This window comes from Anomaloglossus baeobatrachus, chromosome 6 (assembly GCF_048569485.1).
Source record: "Anomaloglossus baeobatrachus isolate aAnoBae1 chromosome 6, aAnoBae1.hap1, whole genome shotgun sequence".
Taxonomy (NCBI): Eukaryota; Metazoa; Chordata; class Amphibia; order Anura; family Aromobatidae; genus Anomaloglossus; species Anomaloglossus baeobatrachus.
Genome location: NC_134358.1, coordinates 115,489,155 through 115,505,277, shown reverse-complemented (window position 1 = coordinate 115,505,277; position 16,123 = coordinate 115,489,155). Strand labels below are relative to the sequence as shown.

General features: G+C 45.9%; 1 protein-coding gene across 1 annotated transcript in view; it reads left to right on the top strand.

Annotated features, from left to right (window-relative positions):
• ARFGEF1 (ARF guanine nucleotide exchange factor 1) overlaps positions 1 to 16,123 on the top strand; it is a 298,382-nt gene that overhangs the window by 187,509 nt on the left and 94,750 nt on the right. The gene's annotated exons all lie outside the window — the stretch shown is intronic.

Genomic DNA, 16,123 nt, shown 5'->3' with positions numbered 1-16,123 from the left:
TACATTATCCCAAATAATACACTTTGAAGGCAGTAAGCGACGATGAGTTTCTGTAGAAATAATACATGGGAGTATGGGATCACCCGCCTCATCCCACAAATACTACATTCCTTCTCCTGTGAATTTTACTGATAAGGCTACCAATTAACTTAATGAATATCTCCTTTGTTCATTTATACTTTGGCTAACTTTTTCAATATACAGCTTAGAATTATATTATGGGTCCATGCGATCGCTACATAGACAGACAGATAATTTTGCATCTAAATCTACATTTTGATTATTTACAAACACAGATATTCTTATTACGTTTAAACAAACATACTACAGCTCAGGTGACCTCCACAGTCCCCCCTTAATAAAATATCTGTGATTATTATTAACCTTAAATTTTAAAATTTTCCCCATTTAGATATATTTTATTGTTTGGGACTTATTTATATCCATATTTGTATATGTGGGCTTTCTATGGGATTGTTGTTTAATTTAACACTATAGGCTTTAGCTCCCCCCTTAAGTACTTATTTTTATTTATTAAACATAACTCTATGATTTATAGGGGCTATTAGAATTGGCGTTATTACTCTCATTAGGGCACATTATCCTGACTAAGAAAAATGTAATCTAAACCTTATTTAAAATTAGCACATAATTAAAAAAACAAACAAAAGGACATTTGGAAATTGGAAATTGTCCATGGTTCTTCTTTCCTGATATGAAACAAAAAGAAGGATGCTTAGTCAGTGCTAGTCCACTTAGGGCCACTTTGTGAACCTGGATAATCTGCTCTTGATAAAAAAACAACAAAACATGATGAGGCTTCATGTGAACAGTTTGTGGTGCAGACTTGGAAAAACCTTCTGGGATAATGGGTAGAATAGCGGCCGCTTTCTACTTCGGAAACTACTACTACTACTTCGGTTGTGTTGGGTCCATTGGTTTCTGAGATGTGACGTCAACTCGCGTGTCATTACCAGTGCTCAGCAGACTAGGCCGGAGAGACATCAGCCTGATGGGATAGGCTCTTCCAAAACTTTTCCCGAGATGAGAGAATCCATAGCTAGCATTTTATATTAAGGAAAATCACTGAAATTAGTAGGAGACAAAACCTTTTGTAAATGGTTAGATTACATTAACCAAACCACATTTTTGGGTCTATGAAATGGCTGAATTAAGTATTTTAGATTACTCAATTCGTACACTCAACAGTCCCCCCTTGACTTCTGCCATTTCCAAATACTAAGGGTACTGTGTTCCCTTAGGAAAAGAGGGAGAAAGATCTGTTGGGAAATCCTGCCTGACTGAACGTTGAGGCATGGGTGGAGAGGGGAATGGGATTTCTTCACCGGTTTGAGACCAAGGACCCCTAGGCGAGTCCTCACCCTTTGTAGTTGGACTTTCCCATGTCTCAAGGTTCTCTAAGTCCTCTCTTCTAACTGTTTCGGCAATGATGGTTTGGGACTGTACAGGTTTTTTGTAAAGGATAAATATGAGCAGGACGCTCAGTGCAGCTCCGGTGGATCGACCCTTCTGCAATGCGGGGCGGGAATCCATGTTGTCCTGCCGTTGAGCTTTATCAAAATTTCTGTGTCCTGTTAGGATTAATCAGTCTCCTGACCGAAAACCATATACTACTAACTCTGATTTAGGATCTGGAATTAGAAAATACACTTGTTTATTTCTCTAATTAGTCAATCATATGAAAATTATACGTGGTTTGCGCTAGACCAAAAAAAAAACATGTTACATTGGAACCTGTTTATTACTAAAGAGAAACACAACACACACTAAAGAGAAATACAACACGCATTGATTTACAACTTATCAGTTTGTTTTTTTTTACATACCACTTGCATTATGTGGATTTTCAGCAATGACATCGTTTTCTGCACTGGAATGCCTCTGACCAGACCTGGAAAGAAATCTACACAACACGCACAGACTTGCATACAACGTGCTCATGATAAACATCTATAATCAGTTTGCAGTCTCTAAGAATGGGTAGAGCAGGTGCAGGGTGTTTCTACAGACGCTTTACAGTTTTTCCTCATTGTTTTAAGAACGTGCTTCACAAGACCGGGTGAGTTTTTCTACCTGCGTACTGAACCCTGGCGTCACCAAAGCGCACACTGATATCCAACTTTCACAGATGTTAGTCCATGTTACTTGGGCCATCATTAAGAAGAGATCTCATGGCAGAGATAGCTTACCGCCCTTCATCCACAGACCTTCCTCAGTCAGCCGGCTCCCTACGTCTCGCACTCCACTCCTTGTTGATTTGCTTGTTCCTGTAGGGATTTAAGAACACAAGGAGTGACAGAAGTCACTGACGTGACAGATGTCACTGAGGCATGGTCTCTATGCATGGTAAAGGACTCCTCAACTCTAGGCCCGTTCACTGCTTCTTGGTCAGCTGCACTTGTGCGGGGATCTCCATCCGATTCCATCAGCTCAGATCTAGACTTTCTTTTCGGCATACCTAGCTTTTTTGACAACAGGAAATATCTACATCCTACATACATTTTGACTATCTTACCTACCTCTGCTCCACCCATCTAGAGAGACACTTACGTCACTTCCTGCTGTACCGATAGGAGGGTAGGGAGTGGCCTAAATTTAGATTACCTCATGTTGTGTGAACTGTGGCATATCCAGTGCAGAATCGACCACCATCTGGTTTTATCTATAAAAACAAAGACCAAAAGAAATATAGATTAGATCATTCCTATAACAGACATATATTCCTACATTCGTAATAATCCAATAAACATGACATAACTGTTGCAAAAGAAAGGCCAGCTTTAAAGCCTATCCAATATGTCTGCTGCTGCAAAAATGCAATAGATATCTACTTCCTCCCTTTTTATATACTACTTTGGCAAAATATATAGATCTATAACAGTAAACAATATGATTAACCATCCAATAAATATAACTTATACTCTACTTGGAAATTTTGAAACCTTACAACAGGGTTCATAGATATTCTGTATCTACAAAAGACAAAGAAAGTAATCAATATTGGCATTTTGTATGCAAAAATAATACAAAACAAAAACATAACCATAAAAACAAAAAAACCCTAATTTGTATATTTTAAAAAATATACTTTTCCCTCCAAAATTAATTTAATTATTTAAATAGCAGCAGAATACTATTGATAATTTCCTATGAAATTTTGAACTCTAAGGATTAAACAAAATCCACTCCACCAGCCGGAAAAAGCACTTGTTAGTACAGAAGACAGAAACAGCTTTGTAAATCTGCTGAAACTACCTTTTTTCCCTTCTTTTACAACTTGTGATAACCAGCAGCGTACTGTATACCCTCCCACACATCCCTGCAGGAGTGCAAGAGCATCATTAAAATAGATGGCTTGGGACTGGAAATCACTGCAGCAAAAACAAGCAGTCCGGGGCTCCCCCCTGTGTCATTAGGGAAGGGTGGGGCAGACTCCTGGGTGCAGCCGGACTGTGGGCAGTATCTTGGGAAATCTTCTGGGACTGATTTAAAGGGATACTGTGATACTCTGGGAAAAGGCACATCAGGCTTCAGGTAGATCATTACTGAATCTACAGGGGTTTGTGTGCTGCAAGTTTTGGTTACGGTTTCGAGGGTACCTGGCTAAACACTGAGATTTGCGGGTGTGACACTTTCTTTGATAGTTACCGGGCTGACCACAACGCCAACAATTCTGTTGCTGGCTCTGCTGGTTTTGTTGATTGGGAGCTACGTATACGGGGTTTAGGCCCTGTCGGGACATGGGCTGTGGTGGGGGCTGCACCGGCGCGGTTGTATACACAAATTGATCTTGAGCCCATCTTTTTAAAGCGGCACAATACTGTGGTCCACTTTGGAAAGTGGTGTCATCAGTGCCTGGGGGCATTGTGAGATTGGGTTCCATTAAGGCCCAAAAACTGTCTCCTGCTTTTACTTTGGTGAGATTATCCAGGTCCTTCGAGCAGCTGAATATAACTGGTGGACCTGTAGCATCTTCCTATAAAATCTCATAGGGTTAATGTCGGGATCTGGCAGGCAGGGGATTAATGCCGCTGACTGGATGGGGTTGAAAGGGACATATTTAAATGAGGACTGTTCCTTGGTAGGTTCGGGGTAAGGCTCACTATGTGTCCTAGGGGAAGGAGGGGGATCCAAGGGGAGGGGATTGGTAAATGGGGAGCGTGACGCCAGACTGGCCGGTGAGGGGAGAGACGGCATTGCAGGTATGGGAGGGACCAGGGGTATGGGTGTGGAAAGGGTTAAGGGATGCTGTCTAGTGACTGCAGCATCTGTGAATATCTCCGGGACAGGTGAATAGAATGGGGATCAGGTTGTGGGGCAGCAACAAAACAACCTGCCGGAGGACCCTCAGATCTGTCCACAGACTCGGGTAACATATAGTAAAACACAACATCTTCTCGCTCATCCTCTTCTTTGACCTCAATATATCTTTCTGATAGCAATATCTGCGTTATTCTGTTAAACAATTCAGCATCAATCAACAAGTAATACTTTGGAAATCTCCGGGGCATGTCACACAGCTGACCTGTCTCCAGCACATGCCCCTCCCTAAGGAATGCTTACTAAATCCACTGTGAATCCTCAGCTTTCTTAACCTTGTCTTCTCCGTTCTAAACATTTTTGTTATCTTGGTGGTGTCTGGATTACACTGATTTATGACCATGCGGTGAGCGTTAGAGTCCGGCCGGCACCTAAGGCTACACCTCTATACTAGCTGGCAACTCCTCAGCTATATAGTAATAAGGGTATCCCGTGATATGGAGGAGGGGTACAAAATGTATTCCCTCCGGACTTGATCAGCTGCACCAAAATTAATGTCCTAATCCCTATCTTCAGCCACGGGAACCCCTTAATAAGGGTATCTCGTGATATGGAGGAGGGGTACAAAAGGTATTCCCTCCGGACTTGAGCAACTGTATCAAAATTAATGTCCTAATCCCTATCTTCAGCCACGGGAACCCCCCCGCGTCTTTAATTACAGACCAGGTGAGTCTAACTAGCTATATCCAGCCACCACCGTCTTTCCTGCCCTAACAACCGTCCTCTGGATCCCGTGTGACACTTGATCCACACCTCATGGCTGGGATCGTGCTCTGAGCTCCAGCGGGCACTACCCCTGAGTCACAATCAGGTACCTGTCAACACCGACATGGACACACAGCCCGTCACTCCCTCCTCTCCAAAACCAACCACAACGGTAGTGAATACACAGTATGTAACACTTACCCGTGGGGTCGGAGGTGATCAGCCTGTTTGAAGGAGAGGGAGATCTCAGTCCGCGACGTCCAAACCATCGGTATCTCCAGGTCAGCAGTGCGTCCTTGAAGGAGCCCCACGTTGGGCGCCAAACTGTCAAGGGAGGAATTTGCGTTGAAGACTGCTAATGGAGTCCTCATTTGGGATATCCAGAGACGATGCCATATTAGCTGTGTATCGGTGCCAATATATATATATCAATGTATATAAGACAAAGAACACAGACATGCTCTCTTTTCAGCCAGTGTCACCAACTGACTCATGTATTCTATTGTTCCAGCATTAAACACATCATTTCAGCCTGAAAGATATTTACAAAAACTTTTCCATTTGCTCACACATACTGATAAAGAATAATTAGGGGGGAGTGCATATGGGCAGCATTGGGAGAATGCATGAGATCATACATCATCCCAAATAATACACTTTGAAGGCAGTAAGCGACGATGAGTTTCTGTAGAAATAATACATGGGAGTATGGGATCACCCGCCTCATCCCACAAATACTACATTCCTTCTCCTGTGAATTTTACTGATAAGGCTACCAATTAACTTAATGAATATCTCCTTTGTTCATTTATACTTTGGCTAACTTTTTCAATATACAGCTTGGAATTATATTATGGGTCCATGCGATCGCTACATAGACAGACAGATAATTTTGCATCTAAATCTACATTTTGATTATTTACAAACACAGATATTCTTAGTACGTTTAAACAAACATACTACAGCTCAGGTGACCTCCACAAATGAATATATTATGGTAACATGTCAAAATGGGGCAGCCAAAAACTGCAAGAATAAAGACATTTAGGCTAGGTTCACACACTGCGTTTTTTTGACGCTGCGTTTTTGTGCATTTTTTGCGGCAAAAACTGCACAAAAACGCACCCGTGTCAAAAAAACGCGGCAAAAAACACACGTGTTTTGCCGCGATTTGGTGCGTTTTTTGCTGCGTTTTTGCTCACTGCGTCTTTATGCGTTTTTTATCAGTGAACAAAAAAAAAAGGTCTGATGTCATTTCCTTCTTCAATATGTTCTTCATTCTCCACTAGTGTATGCAGGAGAGCAGACAGCTGGAGAACTACAAGGCTCAGCATACTCCATCCAATAGTGTATGCAGGAGAGCAGACAGCAGCTGCAGAACTACAAGGCTCAGCATGCTCCATCCAGGACTGTATGCTGGAGGGAGAGTCAGGGAGAGCAGACCTACAAGGCTCAGCATCCTCCATCCAATAGTGTATGCAGGAGAGCAGACAGCAGCTGTCGAACTACAAGGCTCAGCATCCTCCATCCAATAGTGTATGCAGGAGAGCAGACAGCAGCTGTCAAACTACAAGGCTCAGCATCCTCCTTCCAGGACTGTATGCAGGATTTCTTTGCCCCCCCAAACACAAAAAATGACGTGGGCTTCGCCATATTTTTGTATGCTAGCCGGGTACAGCAGGCAGGTACGGGCTGCCCCCAACCCCCAGCTGCCTATTTGTACCCGGCTGGGAACCAAAAATATAGAGAAGCCCTTTTTTTTTAATTATTTCATGAATTTCATGAAATAATTAAAAAAAAAATGACGTGAGCTTCGCCTAATTTTTGTGTCCAGCCGGGTACAACTAGGCAGCTGGGGATTGGAATCCACAGTGCAGGGTGCCCATGCTTTCTGGGCACCCCCGCTGCGAATTGCAGTCCGCAGCCACCCCAGAAAATGGCGCTTTCATAGAAGCGCCATTTTCTGGCGCTGTATCCAACTCTTCCAGCTGCCCTGATGCCGGGTGGCTCACTGGGTAGTAATGGGGTTAGGGCGAGCTGTATATTATCAGCTGGCCCTAAGCCCGAAATTCATGGTGTCACGCCAATATTAGACATGGCCACCATGAATTTCTAGTAAAGATAAAAAAACCACAACACACAGAAAAATATTTTTATTAGAAATAAAACACAACACAATTAGTGACTCCATCTTTATTGAAATAAAGAACCCCCCTCCGCAGTAATCCTGGGTCAAGGGTCCCGCGCCATCCAATCCGGATCCAATATCATCTGATCGTTTTGCTGGAAGACAAAGCGATCAGATGATGTGTCAGGATCAAGTGCCTGAATCACATCACACATCAGTTGATTGTATAAAAGACGTTTATACAATCAGCAGATGCATCGGTGCAAAAAAAAAATACTTATGTGCTGATTACCGGCAGCTCCTGGAGCGAAGTCTGATCCCGTCCGATCGCTGCAGCAGCTGCCGGTAATCAGGGATGAAGTCTCCTGACGCATCCGCTGATAACTGGCCGGCCGCTGGCGTCACCCCAAGACTTACGATCAGCTGACGCGTCAGGTGACTGTATCAGGTGATCCATCGTCAGGTCCTGCATCCTGCAGGCATACGTACCCGGGGAGACTGCACACACCCGGAGCGGCGGTACGGGGAGGAGATGGGAGCGGGCATGGTACCAGGACCCTGCAGACAGGTGAGTATGACATATTTTTTTTTTCTACTGTTCACTTTTGATTTCGCAGCCGCTTCCACCTCCTGTCCGTACATGACACCGCACGGCAGCATACATGCACAGGACTGGAGGTGGAAGTGGTGGTGACGGTACCGGGAGGATTCACGCTTCTGTGTTTACTGACAGAAGGAATCCTCTTCCTGTACATGTCACTTTACTACCCACCTCCTGCGTTTATAGCTGCGTTTTTGGTCTTAGAAACGCACTAAAACGCACCAAAACGCATCTATTTGCGTTTCTCATTGCGTCTTTCAACATCCCATTGCACTCAATGGATGAAAAGCGCAGTGAAAAATGCGGGAATAATTGACATGCTGTGTTTTTGTGGCACCAGAAAAACGCAGCTGAAAAAAACCGCTGTGTGCAGACAGCAAAAATAAAAACTCAGACTTTGCTGGGGAAGCAAAGTCATGCAGTTTTCTGAGCAAAAACGCACCCGAAAACTGCGCAAAAACGCCGCGAAAAACGCACTGTGTGAACTTACCTTTAAAGTGAGTCTGTCAGATGAGATTTTATGATGGTGGAAGGAGCTAGAGACAGAGGGAGGGGTTAGAGGCAGATCGCCGACTCCCTTTTCTATTTACATAAAATCTTATCAGTAACAACTGCCATCTCCTATGTAGATAGAAGAGAAAGGAGGAGCGGAGCTCTGCCTCTAGCTCCTCCCTCTGCCTCTAGCTCCTCCCTCTGCCTCTAGCTCCTCCCTCTGCCTCTAGCTCCTCCCTCTGCCTCTAGCGCCTCCCTCTGCCTCTAGCGCCTCCCTCTGCCTCTAGCGCCTCCCTCTGCCTCTAGCGCCTCCCTCTGCCTCCTCCCTCTGCCTTTATTTCCTCCCGCTGCCTCTACCTCTTTCCCGCTGCCTCTACCTCTTTCCCGCTGCCTCTACCTCTTTCCCGCTGCCTCTACCTCTTTCCCGCTGCCTCTACCTCTTTCCCGCTGCCTCTACCTCTTTCCCGCTGCCTCTACCTTTTTCCCGCTGCCTCTACCTCTTTCCCGCTGCCTCTACCTCTTTCCCGCTGCCTCTACCTCTTTCCCGCTGCCTCTACCTCTTTCCCGCTGCCTCTACCTCTTTCCCGCTGCCTCTACCTCTTTCTCGCTGCCTCTACCTCTTTCTCGCTGCCTCTACCTCTTTCTCGCTGCCTCTACCTGCTCTCTGCTGCTAGCACCTCTCTGCTGTTAGCGCCTCTCTGTGCCCCTAGCGCCTCTGTGCCCCTAGCGCCTCTGTGCCCCTAGCGCCTCTGTGCCCCTAGCGCCTCTTTGTGCCTCTAGAACCTCCCATCATTATAGGAGATGGCAGCTGTTACTGATGAGATTCTATCTCAGTAATGGGAACGTCGTCACTGAATACAGACTTTACCAAATAATTGAGAATTTTGATAATGACTGATCAATTCTGGCAAAGAAAGAAGCAGATGTCTCTGATAAGAAATATTAGAGTTGCTTAATTTCATATGAACTATTGATTTATAAAATAAAAATATTGGTTAAGCCATGGAGTTCCCAGAGGGAGGGGGTGGAAAGTAGTAACCGTGATGTTCAGACAGAAAGGAGTGATAAAATATGGGAATACTAGCTGAATTACATTTATTGGGGGACTAGTGATGAGATAAATTAAAAAAAGTAGAACTCCGGTTTATAAACCATGAAAAGCAAATAATAAGTGAATGCACAATGCTGCCAGAGGGGCTGAAATAGGAACCTCCAATTCTTCCACTTTTCATCCATTCATTGCTCCTCCATTGAACCAATCACATAATTTTTGCAATTTATGTTATTTTTACATAAAATGTTATAAGCCACCGTCTCCAATTCTGTGTGATCATGGAGGCCGTATATACTTGTAGTGTTTGTGCTGCTGATTGCAATTGGATGATAGCGCTCTTCCTACCTATCTGACGCCCTTGTAGATGATCCGCGGTTCCCCATAGTAAACCTCAGGCTTCACTCATGTTTTCTCACGAGAGAAAATCAGATGCAATGTGCTAATGACACTCGGCTAAGGCTCTGCGGAGAACATCAATCGAGTGTCATTCACTGGGATCCGATTTCCTCACATGTGAGTTGGAGCACAGGTGAGGAGAAGATGGAGAGATTAATTTCTCCATCTTTTCCATTGTCTGTGCCGGCTTATATTGGACTGCACTGGGATGTCATCCGACTGCAGTCCAATATTTCATATGCTCCCATAGACTTCTATTGGTGTGTGAGCTGATATACACCACCAAGCGCAAAAAGAAAATGCTAATTTCACCAAGGATTATATAGCCATTTTGACATGGATATTTAAAGTAAGCACTCCAGACACAAATATACCTAATACAGTACATTGTACCAAAAATAGAGAAAATCCACTTTTTTGTCATCGGACACCTTGATCGTTACCCCAAAATCTATCATCTGATGAAACCGCAGAATTCGCCTGCACTGAGCTCAGAGGTAGAAGTGATCAGACAATGTGATTGTGTCTCACTGATTTACAGCAGTGCCATAACTATGAATTCACTGCCCCTGGTTCCTACACAAGTAGGTTCCTTACTATTTATATACACCCCTTCTTGTTCCCCATGTTAGAAAGATCATACAGTCATATGAAAAAGTTTGGGCACCCCTATTAATGTTAACCTTTTTTCTTTATAATAATTTGGGTTTTTGCAACAGCTATTTCAGTTCCATATATCTAATAACTGATGGACTGAGTAATATTTCTGGATTGAAATGAGGTTTATTGTACTAACAGAAAATGTGCAATCCGCATTTAAACAAGATTTGACCGGTGCAAAAGTATGGGCACCTCACCATAAAAGTGACATTAATATTTTGTAGATCCTCCTTTTGCAAAAATAACAGCCCCTAGTTGCTTCCTGTAGCTTTTAATGAGATCCTGGATGAAAGTATATTTGACCATTCCTGTTTACAAAACAATTCCAGTTCAGTTAAGTTTGATGGTCGCCGAGCATGGACAGCCGCTTCAAATCATCCCACAGATTTTCAATGATATTCAGGTCTGGGGACTGGGATGGCCATTCCAGAACATTGTAATTGTTCCTCTGCATGAATGCCTGAGTAGATTTGGAGCGGTGTTTTGGATCATTGTCTTGCTGAAATATCCATCCACTGCGTAACTTCAACTGAGTCACTGATTCTTGCACATTATTGTCAAGAATCTGCTGATACTGAGTTGAATCCATGCAACCCTCAACTTTAACAAGATTCCCGGTGCCGGCATTGGCCACACAGCCCCAAAACATGATGGAACCTCCACCAAATTTTACTGTGGGTAGCAAGTGCTTTTCTTGGAACACTGTGTTTTTTTGCCTCCATGCATAACGCCTTTTTGTATGACCAAACAACTCAATCTTTGTTTCATCAGTCCACATGACCTTCTACCAAAATGTAACTGGCTTGTCCAAATGTGCTTTTGCATACCTCAGGCGACTCTGTTTGTGGCGTGCTTGCAGAAATGGCTTCTTTCGCATCACTCTCCCATACAGCTTCTCCTTGTGCAATGTGCGCTGTATTGTTGACCAATGCACATTGTCACCATCTGCAGCAAGATGATGCTGCAGGTCTTCGGAGGTGGTCTGTGGATTGTCCTTGACTGTTCTCACCATTCTTCTTCTCTGCCTTTCTGATATTTTTCTTGGCCTGCCACTTCTGGGCTTAACAAGAACTGTACCTGTGTTCTTCCATTTCCTTACTATGTTCCTCACAGTGGAAACTGACAGATTATATCTCTGAGACAACTTTTTGTATCCTTCCCCTGAACAACTATGTTGAATAATCTTTGTTTTCAGATCATTTGAGAGTTGTTTTGAGGATCCCATGATGCCACTCTTCATAGGAGATTCAAATAGGAGAACAACTTGCAAGTGGCCACCTTAAATACCTTTTCTCATGATTGGATACACCTGCCTATGAAGTTCAAAGCTCAATGAGGTTACAAAACCAATTCATTGCTTTAGTAAGTCAGTAAAAAGTAGTTAGGAGTGCTCAAATCAAGAAATTGATAAGGGTGCCCATACTTTTGCACCGGTCAAATTTTGTTTAAATGCGGATTACACATTTTCTGTTAGTACAATAAACCTCATTTCAATCCAGAAATATTACTCAGTCCATCAGTTATTAGATATATGAAACTGAAATAGCTGCTGCAAAAACCCAAATTGTTATAAAGAAAAAAGGTTAACATTAATAGGGGTGCCCAAACTTTTTCATATGACTGTATGCTTAGGGTTTTCACCTGCACTTGAATTACATTGTAAATTCCAGAGAATTGCATTACTCAGGATTTATTCGGTTCCAGATTTAAGGAATCTTCAGAATGTTTAAAAAAAAGTAAAGAAACAAGAAAAATGTCTTTTGTCTTGTGCCAGGTGAGTGCAGCACATTAGGCCAGGTATTTGCTGCCACTTATAAGTCCTGGCAGCTCACTGCAGATTTAATCACTGTTTCTTCATTTATTATCTTCCTTACCCTCGGCTTTTATTATTTTCCACATTCTTTCTTATACCAACTAAGGCTATGTGTGCACAGTGCGTTTTTCGGGTGCATTTTTGGGCTCCAAACTGCATGACTTTGCTTCCCCAGCAAAGTCTGACTTTTCATTTTTGCTGTCCGCACACATTTTTTATTTATTTATTTTTTTTTAAGCTGTGTTTTTGAACTGGAAAAAAAAATGGTCATGTCAATCCTTTTCTGCGTTTTACTGCATTTTTCACCCACGCAATACATTGGAAAAACCCAGCCAAAAACGCACCTAAACGCGGTAAAAACACATGCGTTTTTACCGATGCCTTTTCTTTTTCGCTCCTAATTGGGAGACCCAGACAGTGGGTGTATAGCTACTGCCTCTGGAGGCCGCACAAAGAACTACACTTAAAAGTGTAAGGCCCCTCCCCTTCTGGCTATACACCCTCCCGTAGGAGTACAGATTCCTCAGTTTTAGCTTTGTGCGCAAGGAGGTCAGACACGCACGCATAGCTCCATTGTTTTTAGTCAGCAGCAGCTGCTGACTATGTCGGATGGAAGAAAAGAGGACACATATAGTGTCCCCAGCATGCTCCCTTCTCACCCCACTTATGTCGGAGGTGTTTGTAAGGTTGAGGTACCCATTGCGGGTACGGCGGCAGGAGCCCACATGCTGATTCCTTCCCCATCCCTTTTTACAGGGCTCTGGGTGAAGTGGGATTTACCGGTCTCCAGGCACAGAGACCGTGCTCCATCTACAGCCCCTGGAGAAGATGCTGGATGGAGCGGAGTACATCAGGGACATGGCCCTGCATCCTCAAGGTACTCTGTGTCCCCGTGTATCTGGCGCTCACACCGCAGCATGCTGGGTGTTGTAGTGCGCCGGGGGACATCAGCGCTGCGGCGCCTGTGCCATGGCCTCATTCAGCTTTGCTGAAGCAGGCACATTTATGGGAATAGGACGCGCCGGCCGCTGGGACTGCGGCGCGGCTGGCACTTGTAGTGCGCCGGGGACTTCAGCGCGGCCTGCGCTTTTACGGCGGCCGCGCTGATAACTACAGTCCCCGGCTTTTGCGGCCTGCTTCCTTTCGTTCCCGCCCCCGGACCTGCCAGTCAGGAGAGGGGCGGGACGCTGCCCACGTCCAGAACTCGGTCGCGCCGGCCGCTCGAACAGCGGCGCGGCTGGCACTTGCGGTGCGCCGGGGACTTCAGCGCGGCCCGCGCTTTTACGGCGGCCGCGCTGATAACTCGAGTCCCCGGCTTTTGCGGCCTGCTTGCGTTCGTTCCCGCCCACAGACCTGCCAGTCAGGAGAGGGGCGGGACGCTGGCCAGGGCATCAGCGCTGAGGGCTGGAGTCGTTTTTACATACTCCAGCCCTCACAGTCAGCACAGAGGGGACACTGTTCCCGCACTTTTGTTTGGGAACTCCCACGGACCGCCCCTCTCCACAGTAGCCGGCAGCCATTCTTGCAGACACGCTGAGCTGCAGAGGGGAGCCGGGGAGACCCAGACAAGGCATTCAGCAGCCTCTTACCCGCTGTTCAGCGGGCGGTAAGCAGCCCTCAGGGCTCACCCCCTCTTGTGCTCGTAGTATTCTTAGTATTTTGTTGCTACAAATACTTGGTATTACATAGCGCTGGTCGCCCTTTGGCTATAGACTCTCTCATATGCAGAGAGCCAGCAGCATGTCGCCCGTAAAACGCAAGGGTGCCAAGGCACAGACATTGTATGCTTCCTGCACCGCATGTGGGACTTTTCTACCGGCAGGCTCCACGGACCCCCATTGTGTGCAGTGCTCGGCCCCTGCGGCGCTTGCACAGTCGGGACCTCTGCTGGACGTGTCCCAGGGTGTACCACCTGTGAATGCTGTCCAGGTGACAGGAACTGAGTTTGCAGCTTTTGCTGACAGAATGTCTCTCACTATGTCACAAATTCTTGACACATTGCGAGCTAGGCCTGTACTTCAGACCACGGACACTGTGCATGTATTGCCCCCTGGTCCCCCTCAGCTCCTAGCTCCGGGACGGGCATCTACACCTCAGGGTGAAGACTCTGACTCGGACGATGGCCCCGGGCAGCCTAAGCGGGCTCGTTATGACGGGCCTTCACATTCATCTCAATGGTCTGGATCCCAGCGGGATGAATCTATGGGTGATGAGGCGGACTTAACTGATCAGGATTCTGATCCTGGGACCGCTCTCAATCTAGATACACCAGATGGTGACGCAATAGTTAATGATCTTATATTTAACATCAATAAGATGTTGAATATTTCCCCACCAGCTCCTCCTGTAGAGGAGTCAGCTTCGCAGCACGAGAGAATCCATTTCAGATACCCTAAGCGTACATTAAGCACTTTTCTGGACCACGCTGACTTCAGAGACGCAATCCAGAAACCCCACGCTTATCCTGAAAGGCGTTTTCCTAAACGACTTAAAGATACACGCTACCCTTTTCCCTCTGAAGTGGTCAAGGGTTGGACCCAGTGTCCAAAAGTGGATCCTCCAATTTCCAGGCTTGCAGCCAGATCCTTGGTTGCTGTTGAAGATGGAGCGGCACTTAAAGATGCCACTGACAGGCAGATGGAGCTCTGGCTGAAATCCATCTATGAAGCGATTGGAGCGTCATTAGCGCCTTCTTTTGCGGCCGTATGGGCACTCCAAGCTATCACGGCCGGGCTTGCGCGAGTCGACTCTGTCACACGTGCATTTGCCCCGCAGGTAGCACCATTGACCTCGCAAATGGCGGCATTCGCGTCGTACGCGATTAATGCTGTTCTTGACGCTACAAGCCGCACGGCAGTGGCGTCAGCCAACTCAGTTGTTTTGCGTAGGGCTCTGTGGTTGAGACATTGGAAAGCAGATTCTCATTCCAAGAAGTGCTTAACCAATTTGCCTTTTTCTCGTGACCGATTGTTTGGAGAGCGTTTGGATGAAATCATCAAACACTCCAAGGGTAAGGACTCTTCCTTACCGCAACACAGACAAAACAAGCCCCAACAGAGGAGGGGTCAGTCTGGTTATCGGTCCTTTCGAGGACAGGGCAGGTCCCAATTCGCCTCGTCAAAAAAGACTCAAAAGGACCAGAGACGTTCAAATTCTTGGAGGTCTCAGTCACGCCCAAAAAGACCAGCCGGAGGAACCGTTGCCAAAACGACGTCCTCCTGACTTGCGGTCTCCGATGCCCACACCCGCGGTCGGTGGGAGGCTGTCCCACTTTGGCGACATTTGGCTAGCAAATGTCAAAGACCGTTGGGTGAGAGATATTCTATCTCACGGGTACAGGATAGAGTTCGGTTCTCGTCCGCCAACTCGTTTCTTCAGAACTTCTCCACCACCAGACCGAGCCGATGCTCTGTTGCAGGCGGTGGCCGCTCTAAAGGCGGAAGGAGTGGTGACCTCCGTCCCTCTTCAGGAACAGGGTCACGGTTTTTACTCCAATCTGTTTGTGGTCCCAAAAAAGGACGGATCGTATCGTCCCGTCCTGGATCTGAAGTTGCTCAACAGACACGTAAAAGTCAGGAGGTTCCGGATGGAATCCCTACGCTCCGTCATAGCCTCAATGTCTCAGGGAGATTTTCTAGCATCAATAGACATCAAAGATGCGTATCTCCACGTGCCGATTGCACCAGAGCATCAGCGTTTCCTACGTTTCGTCATACACGACGAGCACCTACAGTTCGTAGCGTTACCCTTCGGTCTGGCAACAGCCCCCCGGGTCTTCACCAAAGTCATGGCAGCAGTAGTAGCTGTTCTGCACTCGCAGGGTCACTCGGTCATCCCGTACCTAGACGACCTGCTTATAAAGGCATCCTCTCAAGAAGCATGCCAACACAGTCTGAAGGTGGCGCTAGACACTCTCCAGACTTTCGGGTGGAT